We start from the raw sequence: 18,699 nt of genomic DNA on the forward strand, positions 1-18,699 counted from the left end.
AATTGTGGACGGACAGGGGCGACGTCAATATACGTCCACATGAAAATGTGGGCGTATAAAAAATGATTAGAAATATAGACGGTGTTATTGATGAACTATTTAAATGTTCACATCACGTCCCAAGTAATTATATCCTTTAGTTTAAACGGGAGCAGGTCTTTTCATCCCAACCATCATTCAGTAATCATAAGTTTATGGAACTTTAAAATCTTCGCTGAATCCACGGGACAGATACAATACCGAGCTGCCTTTTATTTTTATTTTTCATTTCGGCGTCAACGGCTCGGCCTTCAATGCATACGATCAATAAAAGGTCAATATGTGAACTTACGCGTTCCATCAAACGAAAACAATGTCTAAAATGAGATCACTTTCAATAACCATTTGTCACCTTGTAGTCTTGTATAGACAATCGGATTATATTGTATATATTTCATCTTTTATTAAGCAATTTAAATGACTTTTATTTACCGAAGTTTATGTCAAATTACGCAACTATCAAACAGTTGACCACAATATCAGTGAACAATTGACTAAGCTGTCAGTCAGTGTTAATTTGAATAGTGATATACAAATAGTTGATGTATTTTGGCACCATATATAATCGTTAATTTATTTTCGCTACTCAAAATCGGTGCATAGAATTACCCAATAACACCCAATAACTGCACAATAACACCCCATCACTCCAAAATGTTGACGTTGGAAACATAAATAACAATTTAGTTAAATTTAAGGAGCCTCGCTGCTTTGTGCCCAAATCGGAGTTTCACGCTCACTCGCCTGAAGGGAGATAACTCGTTTATGTGATTTATGTTGTCAAGAAATTAATGTAAATGAAATAAAATGGGGTTTAACGTCCTACTGTTCTGCTCCTAACCTGGGCTAATGAAAAACGGGCCCTCAGTTCTGCACCACTGACAAGGGGGAAACCACGTCGGAAAAAAGAAATTAGTGTATGCTTTCGTTGCAATGTATTGTAATTATATGCATGAAACAATAGATACATGTAATTACAATTAAATATGGACAAATTAATTTTAATTTGTGTTTTTAATTTCATAAATTAACTGGAAATATCCAGTTAAAAGTTTGGCTCCTGGGTAGGAAGTCAGTACCTGGACTAAGTTCGATGATCATTTTCTGATTAGACCAAGAAGAGACGTCATTCTGATTTGTCGAAACTTTGGACCTTCTAGCTTTTTTTTTTTACTTAGTTATGATACATACATGAATATTCAGTTGATAATATTGTAAAATACGATGTGGCGTGAATACAATAATTAATATAAAGATAATAAAAATCCCACGTTAAATATATTTATTACAGACTGCTCGATGTGGTTATAATGAACTTCAATCTGTAGCAACACGCAAATCAGCATTTTTTCCAAATAACCGTCTTCAAATTTACCCGACCATAACCAACCCAGAAATATTTAAGAAAACTAATAAAGTTGCCATGAATATCGTTAAATATTTCACAACAGAAGCAAAGATACCAGTCCAAACAACTCCGGATAGTAATTGTTTATTCAACTCCTTATGGCTATGGCTTGTATTGAAACGGTGACAAAAAAAACAAGAAATATTTCAATGAAAAAACAGAGCCAACTTTGGTGTATACTCTCCAGAATATGAAAAATCCTGCTTCGAATGTGTTGATCTTGGGTCTTGTTATTCCAGTATTTGGACTATGGTTGCATTAGCTTATGTTACACAGATTCCAATATGTCCGTGTATCTATACATCAACGCCTACGCCAGGCAACGAAACATACGCCCACAGCAGCTAAATCGTCCGGGCAGTCAACAAGAGTTGTTGCATTTTTTACTTTTTTCGGTAATGAAACATTTATAATACATTAATATCTGATTAATAGTAACATGTTCAAGTCATAAAAATTCATTGAAAATCAATATACTTGTTCGTCTCAAGACCTTAAACTCTGTGTATCAATCTGAAGTAAATCGAATGAAAACTTTAGCCTCTAGAGCATTTACAAGATTTTTTGAAGTGATCAAGGGCCATAACTCTGGCAGTAATTATTGAAAATCGCTGAAAATGAATAGACCTTTTTGTCTTATGACCTTAAACACTGTGTATAAATTTAAAGTCAATCGAATATTAACTTTGGCCTCTTGAGAGTCCACAAGATTTTTTGAAGTGATCAAGGGCCATAACTCTGGCAGTAATTATCGAAAATCGCTGAAAATCAATAGGATTTTCATCTCATGGCCTTAAACACTGTATATAAATTGTAACTTTGGCCTCTTGAGAGTTCAAGAGATTTTTTGAAGTGATCAAGGGCCATAACTCTGGCAGTAATTATCGAAAATCGCTGAAAATCAATAGGATTCTTTGTCCCATGATCTTAAACACTGTGTATAAATTTAAAGTTAATCAAATATTAACTTTGACCTCTAGAGTGTCCACAAGATTTTTTTGAAGTGATCAAGGGCCATAACTCTGCTAGTAATTATCAAAAATCGCTGAAAATCAACAGGATTCTTCATCTCATGGCCTTAAACACTGTATATAAATTTAAAGTCAATCAGATATTAACTTTGGCCTCCGGAGCGTCCACAAGATTTTTTGAAGTGATCAAGGGCCATATATCTCTGGCATTAATTATCGGAAATTGCTGAAAATAACTCTGGCAGTAATTATTGAAAATCGCTGAAAATGAATAGACTTCTTTGTCTCATGGCCTTAAACACTGTGTATAAATTTAAAGTCAATCGGATATTAACTTTAGCCTTTAGAGCGACCACAAGATTTTTCAAAGTCATCAAGGGCCATAACTCTGGCAGTGATTATCAGAAATCGCTAAAAATCAATAGGCTTCTTCGTCTCATGACCTTAAACACTGTGTATAAATTTAAAGTCAATCGGATATTAACTTTGACCTCTAGAGCGTCCACAGATCAAGGGCCATAACTCTGGCAAAAATTATCGAAAATCGCTGAAAATCAATAGGCTTCTTCGTCTTATGACCTTAAACACTGTGTATAAATTTAAAGTCAATCGGATATTAACTTTAACCTATAGAGCATCCACAAGCAATTGTGGACGCCAGACCACTGGACCGCCTGACGGACGGACGGGGCGACAACAATATACAACCATATTTCAATGTGGGCATATAAAAATGTAATGTCTTGTTGCAACCTGACACTCATCTGCCATATACTGAACCAGTTAAGATATTATGATCAAACACCGCCAATTGTACTAAACCCAGAAAAGGTGCCTTGTTTCACAACCATTTCGTCGCATTGCTCCTTCAATCAAAAGTTTTACAAGCACCCCCGAGTACTTCTACTCCGAATACTAGCCTATCATCGACAAAACTAAAGCTTTCTGACAAGCCCATCTCTGTATTACCAGACAAAATAAAAACCAGAACCCACCAAATTGACAGTGTTGATTTTGAAACCAACCGCCAAGTATCTTGTTACCTCATCAGGTAGTACCATTGTGCGTAGAATGAGAATGTTTGGCAGTTAATTAGAATTTCTTTACAGACTTATTATTTTATCTTTATATTTTTAAATATGTGTATGTTTTAATAAAATATTGGTTTGTAAAGGAATTAAAATTAACCGCCAAGTATCTCGTTAATTTAGTTTTTGCTATGTATATACCATAAAATTGTTTCATGCACATAATTACAATACATTACAACGAATTGCAACGGAAGCATACATTAATTTCTTGTCAACAAAAATCACATACACGAGTTATCTCCCTTTAGGAGAATGAGCTTGAAACTCTGATTTGGGCACAAAGTAGCGAGGCTTCTTAAATTCAACTAACCTGTTATTTTTTGTTTCCAAAGTCAACATTTTGGAGTTATAGGGTGTTATTTTGGAGTTATTGGGGGTTATTTGAAACATTTACGTGTATTTATCAGTTACATTTTCGGCTGATTTTTGTTTTAAACGCCAGACCACACATGTAGTTTAAACTTTCTAATAAAGAGAAATGCATGGTTTAACATATAAATGCAATACGCAGAGAGTGCTTATACCTTATTCATATTGTAGATGTTAAATATCCTTAATAATAATCCTATTGTGTAGGGGTTTCCTTTCAGAGCCAAGGGGGTTGGATGGCTGTCATTGAGTCGACTGGTGTGGTTTCGAATCCCCGGTTGTACGTGACAAGGAGTAGGGTCGCCTGTCCAACCTCGTGGGTTTTCTCCGGGTCCTCCGGTTTCCTCCCACTGCTAAAGACCCCTACGCGCAAGCGAATTATTGAAATAAAATTAACCCATATGTTAGTCCCGAAATGACTTAGTTTGTGTTGAGTGGACGTTAAACCCCATTTCTCTCTCTCTCATTTCAGAGCCTGCAATTTTCGCCGCCTACTTCGCTCCTTTCGCCGGCTATATTTTGATTCCATTTGACAATTTGTTACATCATGAAAAGGTTGTAAAATGGAGTATTTCTTTAAGTATAAATGTACTGTTAGCATTTTGCTACATACAAAATTATAGAACGGGTAGCTGGCGAGTTTACAAACTGCACGCCCAACAATAAACAGAATCACGGTTATTCGGACTGTAGTCAAGTTAAAATGTACAACGCGATACTCAGGCCGTATTCTGTATCTCCTTTCAAAAAGAGTTATCGGTGTAGGTTTAATATCGGGTGAACATTCTTTCGTAGTCACGAAAATGTGACAAGCATCATAGTCACCAGTTCAGAAAGATTGACAGTTGTCAGCCTTCACCTTGGAAATATCAAGCAAAATAATTTGAACAACTGGAGGCAGACCACACTGACTTCTACATAAAGTTAAAACCTGTTTCCTCCTATTCCAGGCCATGAATTTAAAGTAGAACAATATAGCCTTATTTTTAATCGCTCCCTTTGACAACCTGATTTTCAACCATAACGCCATTAATTCCCCCCTCCCTCCCCCACATATACAAAAAGTGACAAAAGAAATAAATAAACATTCAATGTTTTAATTTCTCTATATATACCCCCACCCACAAACACACACATCATATTTATATCTTAGATAGGCTGTCACAGCAGAATTTTTTTTTTTATCTAGATTTGCCCAAAGACAAGATTTTTTATTCAGGATTTTCTTCATCGGCCACAACAACAGGATTTTCTTTAGGTTATCCCTTACGGCAGGCATTTTGCTCAGATTACCCCCCAGCGGGATTTTTCTGCAGATAAGCACTCACAGCACGATTTTGTAAAGATTGTATGGTCCCGTCTATATTTTTATAATAATATTATTAATATTAGTATTTCTATGGATCCAATGATTTTATATAGATTACCCCCTCACAGCAGCATTTTTATTCGGATTAGCCCCCACAACAGGAGTTTTCTTTAGATTATCCATCACATTGGGAGTTTTGTTCAGTTTGGCTTTCACAGCAAGATTTTTCTTAAGATTGGTGCCCACACTATTATTCTCTTTAAAAGTAGTTTATCTGATCTGATGTATGAATGTTTGGCCCAGTCAAATTTTTCGTGAGAATAGCCATCACAGCAGAATTCGTTTTCAAATTGGTTCCCACATGATTTTCTATAGATTGGTCTTAAGTTATTGTATTATAACCATGTGTGTGTGTGTGTGTGTATAAAATAGCTTTATTTAATGTTCACTTCCACCAAAGTGATATCGCAGACAAATTAACGGATATATTGATTTACAAGTTAACGTGATAATTGTCACGTTTACATCTCTTGTAATTTCACGCGTCTCGCGAGATTTCTACTTTAGTTTTCGATTATTTATTATAACCACATGTGTGTGTGTGAAATAGCTTTATTTAACGTCCACTTCCACCGAAGTGATATCGCAGACAAATTAACGGATATATTGATTTACAACTTAACAGATATATTGATTTACAAGTTAACGGATATATTGATTTACAAGTTAATGGATATACAGCAGCCATGCATTGATTACACCTAGAGTAATAAAGTGCCAGAAAAGGATCAAGTACCATCTGGACTAAGACTAGTAATTATTTACCCTTATTTCAAGATGGGCGAGTTATAAATAGACAATTTTTCCCTTAATTTTTTTCTCCCCTCTTCCTGCATTTTTGGGTTGACTCTTTGGTCTAAAATTGGAGAAAAGGGATCAAATTTGCAATTTCATAGCAGTTTTGGGTAATACTGATGATATTACAGCGGAGGGATAAGGGGTGTAAATTGTGTTTCTGCAGAGCAATCATGGCGTTGGAAGTGAGATTTTCACCCCAGTCAACTTCAAATCCCCGTAGTAAAAAATCTAAATGGTCAACCCCCTACAAAATTATGATGAGAAGATTGCCAAATGTGGTCCCCATTGTGCCTATAAAGATTGGAACCAATGGAATGTTGAGCAAAAAGCTACAGCCTGTGATGTTACAGCCATTTAACATTGAAGTCAATGGGCAAATAATTGCTAGTCTGGGTCCATCTGTGTGACCTGTGTGACTACACCCATGTAAGTATTGTATTCCTTTATCGCGAACGGACAGGCTACACTTACAAAGTCTTTCTTGCCCTTATCCCATCGACGGGCTTCACCCACAGGCTCTGGCCCAGCATAGGTTGACATGAGAGTTACTGCCTTGGTGTCTTGCCATTTCAAACACACAAGGTTGTTGACAGAATCCACCCGGAAATCATAAGAGCCTCGTCCCTTCTTGGCAATTTCCTTGTCACTGATCAACCGACAACCGGCGAGACGATTCTTTCGAACAGTCCCTGTGTACTGGAAACCAAGCTGCTGCATTTTTACGAGTAGTTTTGCTGAAGTGAAGAAGTTATCGCCAAAGATCTTGTAGTCTTTGTTGTGTGGGAGTGTTTTACACAGCTTCACGATGACATCCCCACCTAGTCCTAGGTCAGTTGCTTGGTTTTTACCACCACTTTTCCCCTGACAGACATCGAAATCATATAGAAATCCACTGGGTTCACATCTTGCTCAAATTTTGAATCCCCAAAGGTGAGGTTTCCCTTTTAGGTACTGTCTGATTTTACTGAATTTGCCTTTGTAGGGAACCATCATCTCATCGATTGACTGTTGTTGCTTTGGAGTTACTTGTACACACTGCTCACGAAACTTTTCAAGAAACGGTCTTATCTTCCACAGTTTGTCCTTCTTGTCATCATCTGTAGCGGCCTTATTATCCACAAAGTGAAGAACAGACAGTAGTTTCTGGAATCTATTTCAGCTCATGACATCTGCCACTGGCGCATACCGAGATTCAGTCTCCCAATACATCCTCATCGCTGACATCTCAACTACTCCCATTCTGAATAAAATGCTTAACATCAGCTCTATCTCTTTAGTTAATTAGATGACTATTTCTATACGCGTTATTGTAAACTTTTACATGTACATATATTGTCACATGTAATATTTAAAGAAATGAAATTATAAAACGAGAACTATAAAATGTGTACATAAAACTAAATATGAAGTATCTTAGTTATTCTTACCTAAAAGTAAATTAGTCTCTAAATCAGATGAGGTTGTTCAACATGTATGTTTATTTCCAGAGTGAATATATATGCTGCACTCTGCTTGAGTTTATATACATGTTGGTAACCAGGTCTGATTTAGAGCGTCCTAAGATTAACTCATTAAACAATTAGCACAATAGATTTAATTATAAGAATACAGTTTGAATGAGCTTAATGCACCGGTCAATAGGCATCTTGAACTACCCCCCACCTCAAGCATCGACGGCTATTCGACGCCATGTCAGCGCCGAATCTTGACGTCAAAATAGCCAGCTAAATGTGAAAGAGTTGTGAATCTTTGGTGAATCTTGAACAAAATAAAATATTGCTGAACACAAATAGACGTTGAATCTTCAACCAACACATTTTTCATTAATATTCTATTTTTAAAATTTTTTTTTTTTTTCTGAAAACGGACGAACCTCCGGCTGTTATCGTTGGCTGTCATACAGGAAATTCCACCTGTATAATTGTAGACGCGATTGTCTTTATGATGTTTTCACGTCATGATACGAAAACCCACATTCAAATTATTTCTATAACGTCAAGTTTATCCGCAAAAGAACTATAAGTGGCCACAAAATTTACCCTAAGTTATAAAAATAATATACATATTTGAACATAAAATAGTCACACTGAATAAGTAAAATAGAAAAATTTAAATGATATTAAATAGTGCAATTACCAGAAAGAAGTACTTGGTATTGACCATGATGCGACACTAATTTATGTGCTGCGTAAGGTTGTGATAAAATGCCTCCTAACCTTTTCGCTGCCCAAGGTGATATGGAAATACAATTAGGAGTTCTAAGAGATTGCATGGTAAATTTGTTGTGAACAGTAAACCCTGACCATGTTATGGTCAGTGAAGGTCGACAATAATTATTGATGGTAATATCGTCTATAGTAGATGGGGGATTTATGTCCCAATATGAAGGACACAGGGACAAGTACATAATTGGTATCTGTTCACATGAAGATCCAGTTGTGATTTCTAAAATAATAGTTGTACATGATGATTTTCTTTTCACTAGTTTATGAGAACAACAAGTATTAAAATAATCATAGTTAAAGGTACATACTCATAAACTATTTCAGCAATATAAGTAACTGATGTAGAAGGTGCTTGAGTTGGTACCTGATATTCAAAGGATGGAATGGAATTAGCTTTTACCGAGCCTATGGCTTGCAGTAGTAAAACCGTTGTTGTTAACAAACGTATTTTCAAGAACATCCAGACAATTAAAAACAATGCTAATACTGATGCTAATAATGCAGCAATTGTCAGTAAATAGTTTGTATCAAGCCAAGATGTTTTCATACTAATTTGTCCATCCAATAGAGACTCAGTTAAGCTTTGAAAAATCATTTCATTATTTTTAGAGCTCTTGACCATGCGTTTGACACTCAAATGATATTTGCGAGTATCTTGTTAATGTTATTATTGTAAAATTTAAAATCTGGAAGGTGAACATTAACAGGTTCATTAAAGGTAGTGTTCCCACTAATAGATGTCAAACATTTGGCATCAAATAATTCTTGTAAAATAGCTAAATTTACAGGATGTAGGTAGGTTGTTTCCTGATGAGTAACATTGTGACATGTTCCCAAACGTGCTGGAATCATGAAGTGAGTAGTGCTGAGTGAACACAGACATGGAATTTTCATTATACAAAAGGAACACCCCCTTATTTGTTTTTGATTGTTTGAACATTTTAAGGTGAAGGAGATTGTTTGATAAACTAGGATGTTTAGAGGTGAAATCTCAACTAATTTTGATGTGAGTTCCTTTTGTACGTATCTAAAGTCACATTGCTGGTGAATCTTGAGGAAAAGTGCTAATTCACATGATGGTTTAGTGTGTGAGTTCCATGTTGGTTGAAATGGACAATGTAATGGATGATTACCGTAACATTGTGAGTAAAGAGATGCATCTAAGTGAGAAAAGTACAGATGGTTAGTAGAAACTGAAATGAAGGTAGAATATTCAAGGAGTTGAGTAGCATGGTTAGCAGAAGTATTTATGGATACAGGCAAAGACATAATTTTATAAAGTTCAAATTTTGTATCCGTAGTTGCAAGAGGAAATTTAAGAGTAATAAAGATTTTGTTTGACATTGATCGAGTGTTTAAATATTTACCATGATTATAATAAAAATTTGGATCCTTTTTAATTAATTTAAAACCTACGTATTGTTGATCCAAAATAGCTTGTAGATGATGCAAGGTCTTTGTAATGGTTTCTGGTGAGATTAGCAATGGTCTTGAATCCCTAGTTTGAGTTCTTCCATGTGATTTTCGACAATGGTCGCCTGCTGCATTTGGTGGGTCAGGATTGACGATAGTGTTGCGAAGGCATGTTGCAAGTTCTTGTAGGATACTGTTATGCTAGCTGCTGCTTGTCGTATGGCTTCGTGGTTGATATTGATGCCACGAATAGCATTTTCAAATCGATGGTCGCTCTTAGACATGTATGATGATAGCTTATGTTTGTGTTCCGATATGATGTTAGCCATATTCATATCCTGTTTCTTAAGAGCATTGATATGTTTTGCTAACACATTAACATCGTCCACAGTTGCTGTTCCAAACAATGTCTCTGATAATTTACCGACAAAGTCTAGCAGTCCATGTTTAGTTCTAACGTCATCGGAGATCTTTGTTTAAGTTTCGAATCATTTCATTTATCATCGTAGCTGACCTTGCCTTTATCGTGTTAATCTGGCTTTGGATGAGCTGTACAACTTGACAGATGGCTGTCATGATTACATCCATGTATTACTCTGAACGACGTTGGTGTTGGTAGAGACAGTTGATAGGTGTGAAGCCAATATTCATTTGCAAACTGTGCCTCTGCTATTGGGTTAAATATTACGCCATAGTTGATTCTCTGTTTTATGGTGAAGGCTGAGTTTTTTGGTAGCAGAATACACCATAAAATAATTATTATCCTCCAAAATGATGCATTTCCTATAAGTAAAACAAAAAGTAAAATATGATAAGCTTTGGCGAAGAATATAATGTCTCATACATTCTTCTAGCACTAAACGTCGATAGATGAGGCTTATCAAATGCCTTTAAGTTGTTACGATAGCTCCTTAGATAGTTTTATTGAAGCTTCTTGCTACTTTCTTCCTTCGACCATTGTTGTTGTAGTTTTTATTAAACATGTGCTGTAGATTCTCATCAATGTTCATTGCATCGATCCATTTAGGGTAGGAGTCCTCCAGCCTGCAATAATACCGAACTACACCATCAACTTGTCTTCTTCTTAATATTCTCTTTATTCGTGGTGTAGGTTGAAGTTTGTCCGTGGTATCATCAGCAGACACTGATGGGAATGCTACAGTTTTAGATTGCTTTTGATCTGACGGTCATCATTCTTGGTCGTTTCTAATGCATCCTGTCTTAGATTATATAGCTTCAACCGGTTATGGTCAACAAAGGTGGATTGGAGTTTTAAATTTTCTCGGCTAGCCAATTTATACGTATGGTTTGGTCCTATTTGTTCGATGATATAGAGACCATTGTATTTTGTGATCAACTTCGCTGTTTTACCTTCAGATACAACTGGGTTGTTAATTAATACCAAGTCGCCAACTTTAAATTGTGGTTCTAATGCCTTTGTATCATAATTTGTCTTTGTAATTTGTTGATAGGTGGTAAAACTCTGCTTCGCTATTTGTCTTATTATCTTCAGATTTTCGAGGAGTTGTTGCACATAGGTCGTCTTGGCATCATTACTCAGAGATTGGGTTGGTAGGATTGTAGTGTCATAAGGAAGAGACATTTCCCGTCCAAATAATAGGTAATGCGGAGTAAACCCTGTTGACTGACATGGTGAGCTTCTGAGAGCCATCATTACAAATGGTAGTAGTTCTGACCAATTGTTTTGTTTCTCATTGATGTATGCCCTGAATATTTGTGCTATGTCTTTGTTTCGTCTTTCGCACACTGCATTAGTTTGGGGTTGGTAAGCTATAGTTGTAACATGTTTTACCTCGTAAAGTTCACAAATAGTATTGACGAAAATTGATGTAAACTGTCTTCCTCTGTCTGAGTCTCTTCCCAAATGGCATCCACCTAATTTAGAGTCGTGGTAAGCCTGTAGAAGTGGAAGTCTCTCCTGCTTTGGTACTGCTAATTGAGTAATGGTTACTAGTCAATTTGCCTATGTAGGTGGTATAGAACCCCATTCAGTATGTCGTATTCCATTGCACGACCAACAAGACCTTTCACTTGAGTTTCGGTGAAGTGTTCTGGAATTTCGCCCTTTTCTTTGTACTGGATTATAGTACTGAAGTCTGGACAGTTACGCTGTTTTTCAGATATGCCACTCTCCTTTACCTCGTCATCTGTATGAGTTGCTGCTACCAGTGGTGAGTTTCCGTGGTATGCAAATGAAACTTCCAGTTTCTCGGAGTCCGTATCAGCTGCTAACAGAGATGGTATATCATTTGAGGCTGATTCTTTAGGAGGGCTAGAGTATGTCCGCCTTGAAAGAGCATCTGCATTTAAGTTTGTTTTCCCTTCCTTGTATCGTACGTCCATATCATATTCTTGTAGTGTTAGTGACCATCTAGCTAATCTTCCAGATCCTTTGTGTTTGACAGATTTAAGGTATACTAAAGGTTTGTGGTCTGTGTACACTGTAAATTTTCTATTTGCTAAATATGGTCTAAAAAAACCTTATTCCTTCTAGGGTTGCGAGGCTTTCTTGTTCTGACATAAGCAATTACATGTTCCCTTCCATGGTTATCAAGCTGTCCTAAAATGTATCCAAGTGCTTCGCCACTTGCAACTGTAGTCAGAATGAATTTTTTGTCAAAGTTTGGATAAGCATTTTTGAGAGCATCAAAGGCCGACTGACAGTTGGTAGACCATTGGAATTCAACATCTTTTTGGAGGAGTTTTGTAAGTGGACCTACAATCCGAGAATAATTAGGAACGAACTTACGATAATAGTTGGCTAATCCAAGGAACTGTCGCACTTTTTGTTGAGTGCCTGGTTGTGGAAAAGATTTCACCGTGTTCACTTCAACGCCATCTTTCGAAAATATATGTCCCAGATAATTAACCTTTTTAGCTGCAAATCAGCATTTACTGGGTTTCAAGGTGAGTCCTGCTTGTTTTAACTTGGTGAATACGTTTTTCAGGTGCTGTACATGTTCCGGGAATGATCTTGAGTAGATGATGATGTCATCAATATAGATTAGCACATACTGGTAATTCATGGTTCTTAAGGCTTTTGAGAGAGTGGATTGAAATGCATTGGGGCGTTCTTAAGACCAAAGGGAAGGCGGTTGAAATGGAACACGCCTTCGGGTGTGATAAAAGCAGACTTTTGCTTGGAATTATCATGCAATGGTACCTGCCAAAAACCGCTAAAACAATCCAAAACTGTAAATAGTTTATGTTCGGCTTGTCCAATGGAATCAATGACATCTTCAAACCTTGGGATTGGGTAATATATTGGTTTGGTGAATGCATTCAACTTCCGATAATCTACTGCAAACCTGTAACTTCCGTCTTTTTTCTTAACCATTACTACTGGAGAATGCCACATGGAATCACTTGGCTCGATGATACCAGCTTCCAACATCTCTTTGATCTGTTTAGAACATTCTTCCTTGACGTGCATAGATTGTCTGTAAATTGGCATGCAGACAGGTCGGGCATCAGCCGTATCAATTTCGTGATAATGAAGATCTGTTTTACCCAGTTCATTCCAATTCATTGCAAAGACATCTCGTTATTTTTGGAGAAATTCTTGAAGTTGTAGTTTCTCATTTTCGGAGAGATCAGAGTCACTTAAATCAAAGACCACATCGTTCTCTGTGTCAACACCAGTTCTTTCAGCTATATTGACTTTTGGTGCTTTTACCAAGGGTCGATGATTATCGAAGATATCGTTGACGGTTATGCCACATACAGTAGCTAGCACTTTATTTCTTGGTATATTCACAGTTTCATTTGTTGGATTGAGCACTCTCATGGCTGCTAATTTTTTCTTGGGCTGAACAATAAATTTGGCACCTTTTACTGTAGTAGAAGTGTTGACTATTTGTTCTAACAGAAATGGGCATTCGCCTGTAATTCTGGAAATGGTAATAGGAATATCTGCCTCTTGGCCTGGTGCCAGTTTAAACACACATTTAGACCTTGCGACGACTCCTAAGCTAGATTCCATAAGTGTGATAGAAACAAGTCTGTCTTTGAAATATACAGTGTGCTGTATAAAATTAATCTCTGTCTGGTTAGTTTCCATGAAATCAAAACCTAATATAAGAGAGTGGTGCAAATTCAAGAATACGTGAAATTTGTGCTCAATTACATAATTTGCAATTTTTACAAGAAGTTTAACTGTCCCTAAGACTGGATGTGTCTCACCTCCTACACCTACAATATTGTAAATTCTTTGACACCTAGTTGATTTTCTGTAATACCTGCTTTTTGTAAATATCTAAGCGATACACATGATATACTAGCGCCGGTATCTAATAATGCTCTAGTTTTTTACTTATTGACAGATACTAATATTGTGTTCTTTTCCATAGGCGCTATCAATTGAATGGTTGGCTTATCATTGTGCCTGTTCCCAATGCTGAATTGAGAGACAGGCGCCTTATCCTATTGCGGTTTGACATTTTGTTCGCAAACCTTGAAATGGTGACCCTTTCTATTACAAATTGTACAAGTATAATTATAGTAATAGCAAGTAGAATGAGGAATACAAGGTTCAGCCTTACCACAATATCTACAGCTTTCAATCTGTGTATCATCTTCCACTTGTCTATACATTGTATGTTGGTTTTGATGGGATTTGTTGTCTGCGATATCACCTCGGTGGAAGCGGACGTAAAATACAACTAACTCATCATCATGATGGGATTTGGTGTGTTGAAAGTTGACGCTTCTTTGATTTGATCTATATTGTTGTTGTGGATGTCGCTGTTGATCATACTATTGATATCATTGGCTGGCCATGTCTGTTATAGTTTTGTTGGTAATTCATCCTGTTAGATTGAGGATGATGCTCGAACCGTAGATCTTGTTCCTCTTCCTGTGGCATCATTGGGTGATATTGCGGTTGTTGATGTTGTTTTTGCAAGGCCCAAGCTTGTTCTTGAATGTTATGTAACTTCAATGTTTCTAATAACAATTTTTGAAGTTCCTCTCGTTGTACAAAATTAACATCCTGATAACTAATGTTATTTTCCACAAATTTTGCGAATCTGCGTACTTCTTGGACACTCTGTGGATCTTTATTTTGTACCCACGGCCGTATTGATGGTTTAAGTCCTTTGATGATGATTGGAAGGAATATGTGGTCTGGAATAGAATATCCCATTGTATTCGATTGAACTCTGTCCATATAGTCATCTACAGATTCACATATTCCTTGATTGGATTCTAGCACTGATAGATCAAATGATGATCTGTTTCCAAAACGTTCTTTCAGTGCGTCCAAAAATGTCTGAAGAGGGGTTTCTTCAAAAGCGCAGGTTAGGGAGTCAAAATACATCTTTGCTCTGCCTTCAAGAGAGCCCCACAATAATAATTTTTGATTGTGTCCATTAATGTTTCCAGCATTAATTGAGGCTTTAAAACGCTGTGCCCCAAATGTCAAAATTTTGTGCTTTCTCGCCGTTAAATTTACCCATGTAAATTGGCATTTTGGACTGCACTATAGTTTGGTCATTTGGTAATTCATTTTCCATACCCGAGATACCTTGGAGTACTATACTATACGGAAAAACAGATGGTCTCGAACTTCCCTTTTGTCTTGACATGAAGATGTATTGCATTCTATATTGAGGGAATCCTTTGCATCAAGATTCTACTACAATACGTAAGGGTTGGGGGTGGTTGTTTACTTGCTTGGCTGTTTCGTTCTCAATTATCCTAAAAAGTAAATTAGCCTCTAAATCAGATGAGGTTGTTCAACATGTATGTTTATTTCCAGAGTGAATATATATGCTGCACTCTGCTTGAGTTTATATACATGTTGGTAAACAGGTCTGATTTAGAGCGTCCTAAGATTAACTCATTAAACAATTAACACAATAGATTTAATTATAAGAATACAGTTTGAATGAGCTTAAGTTATATATCTCTAGACGTTTTGGTAATTAAAACAATTAGATTAATTTACAACTAGTCTATCAAGATTTAACCTCTGTAAGAAATGTGTAATAATAATAAAATATATGTATATACGAAATGAACATGTGTAGTAATAATAAAATATATATAAAACTTTAAATACATAATATTTCACAATTAATGTTGTATGTACATGTAGAGTAGAGTTATACTCTATCACAGAAGCAATGACTTCTGTTGAAGATTAGATTGATGAATTGTCCGACAAAGGATTAAGTCAGTCAATCAAGGCAGATTCACTTGTTTAAGTAGTTAATCAAGGTAGGTGTATGGACGGTATAACACGATAAATACGTTGATCACTAAATTACCTAATCAATCCAGCCTATTATCAACAATAATCGGGTTGAGTGGTAGTTATACACTTTGTACACTATATTAATTTTGGAATTTTGAATATTATTCACCATGTCTTTATGTCCAATTGGGCATCACTGGTCTTAACAATAGGAATTTTCTGTAGATTATATATTACAGCATGAATTGTGGTTAAATTACTCACCAGTGCAAGATTTTTCATTAGATTACCCATCATTTTCTTTACATTATCCATCACATCAGGAATTTCGTTAGATTACCTATTACAGCAGAATATTTCGTCAAATAGCCATCACAGCAGAATATTTCATCAAATAGCCATCACAGCAGAATATTTCGTCAAATAGCCATCACAGCAGAATTTGTTTTTAGATTGGTTCTCATAGCAGGATAGTCCCAAAAATGGTCCAAATTGGTTCTCATAGCAGGACTGTTCCAAAAATGGTCCAAATTGGATCTCATAGCAGGATTGTCCAAAAAATGGTCCAAACACTTGAAACAGCAGGGGTTTTTCTTTAGATTATACACAACAGCAGGATTTTTCTTAAAATTATTCATCAGAGCAGGAATTTTCGTTAGACTATTGTTTAAAGCAGAATTTTTCGTTCGTATAGCCATCATAGCAGAACTTTTCATCTGAATAGCCATTACAGCAGAATTTTCTTCAGATTGGTCCTAACAGCAGGATTTTTCTTTGGATTATACATCAGAGCAGGAATTGTGGTAGATTATTCATCAGAGCAAGATTTTTCTTTACATTATTCATCAGAGCAGGATTTTTTTGGTAGACTATCGTTTAAAGCAAACTTTTTCATCAAAATAGCCATCACAGCAAAATTTCTTTTCAGACAGGTTCTCACAGTAGAATTTTCTATCGATTGGTCCAAACAGCAGAAACTGTGGTTAGGTTATTCATCAGAGCAGGATTTTTCTTTAGATTATTCATCAGAGCAGGAATTTTTGTTATCGTTTAAAGCAGAATTTTTCGTCAAAATCACGATCACAGCCAAATTTCTTTTCAGACTGGCCCTCACAGTAGAATTTTCTATCAAATGGTCCAAACAGCAGGAATTGTGGTTAGATTATTCATCAGAGAAGGAATTCTTATTAGATTATCCAGTACTACTATCACAGAATGCCATCCAATGATTTCCTTTTGCCTCCAAAATGACCTGTCTAGCGTTTGCATCGCACTGCTTATACAAAGTTTTATTCCCTGCAGGCCAGACCAGAATATAAACAATATATACATGTATAAAATAATACTTGGTTAATGCTGACCAACCAGAGACACCCTTGTAATTGAAAGAAACCTAACTTATTTAAAGTAATATGATTATGAAAGTGATCAAGGATGATAAGTGTAATAATACTAATAACAACATCCAATATGACATAGACCACTTTCCTGAAAATTAAACAAATTAATTAATGGATAACTTGTTGTGAAGTACTGACAATAATTTGATAAGGTTTTAATAATCACAACACTCTGAAAGAAAATGAAATTTAATTAATATTATCAGTGAAAATGCTGATACAGGCCTGCAGAGGTTATTGTTGTTTATTACAGATTTAACGTCCATTATAACAATACTTTTTCTCGACTATTTGATGAAAATGGGAGGGTATACACCGATACACGGCCACTTTTGAAAAGTGGCCGTGTATCAGTTGAAAAGGGACAAAAATAACAAAATCATGATTTACATGTTTATTTGAACATCTACAACCCGTTTTGAACATGTTATGGTAAAAGAGTCATCATTTTCAACTGTCTCAGCACTTTTCGAATGTGCGTCACTCTCGCCTCGGAGCTCCACTCAAACAAGAGACGGTGTATCAACCCATAACACCTTGAAAACAAGGTATATAACTATTACATACAATGAATATGATATTATGGAGAGGTTGCTTTAATTAAATTATTTACACTTGAAAATTGTTAAAAACACAAAATAAAAAGGTCCTCGGATTCCAAAAGTTTCTTAAAGCACACTTATAATAAATTCGCTGTCGTGAGAAGAGAGGGTGGGTCATCTTCTCCCTTTGTCATAATAAAGTTAAAACAGGAGGTCCAACTGACTGATGTTTGGCATCAAAAGAGGTAACGTGATTTCACTTATATACAAAAGCCATTAGAACAATGACTCCACAAACCATCAATCGTCCCCTAAAGGCCATTCTAATCTATTTAATATCGGAGAACGTAATGGTACACGTGAATCTGCTGAACTGAATTTATTATTGGATTACATTAAAACATTGCACATAAAGATGGAGGTAGGAGATATTTATAACAGGTCGAACACTAATAATATCTAATCATTTTTCCGATCTGTCACACAACAGCAAGGCACGTGATACCAGGGCGAGTGATAATATGACCATGTGGTAGCATACCGTCGAGACATTGTATTCCTGTACATAGGCTAATGACCCTTTTGTTGACTGTTAGACGACTGAATGTTTCTACAGAGAAATTTGAATGAAAAACAAAATAAGCTGCAAAAGATGAACTCTTGGGGTTTATTAGTTATATTTAAAATGAAGTTCAACAGTGTGAAAAGTAAAGACTTTAATCATGTTTTGTACGGTACCGACAATTAATAACTCTCTACACTAAAAAGTGAATCGGTTGACCGGTCACGGTCGGATTTTTGCCCATCGGTTAACCGGTTCAAATTTTTTTGACTTGTTACATCCTTACATTCATTCA

The 18,699-nt window shown here is 36.0% G+C and overlaps 1 long non-coding RNA gene across 1 annotated transcript in view; it reads right to left on the reverse strand.

The window, feature by feature from the left end:
• The window catches only part of LOC126820693 (uncharacterized), a 29,268-nt gene extending 12,639 nt beyond the window's left edge, over window positions 1–16,629 (reverse strand). The window contains exon 1 of the long non-coding RNA XR_007680081.2: window positions 16,165–16,629. This is a non-coding gene — a long non-coding RNA (uncharacterized LOC126820693). The remainder of the gene's footprint in view (window positions 1–16,164) is intronic.
• Window positions 16,630–18,699: the final 2,070 nt, after the last annotated feature.

Source organism: Patella vulgata, chromosome 5 (genome assembly GCF_932274485.2).
Source record: "Patella vulgata chromosome 5, xgPatVulg1.2, whole genome shotgun sequence".
Classification (NCBI taxonomy): Eukaryota; Metazoa; Mollusca; class Gastropoda; family Patellidae; genus Patella; species Patella vulgata.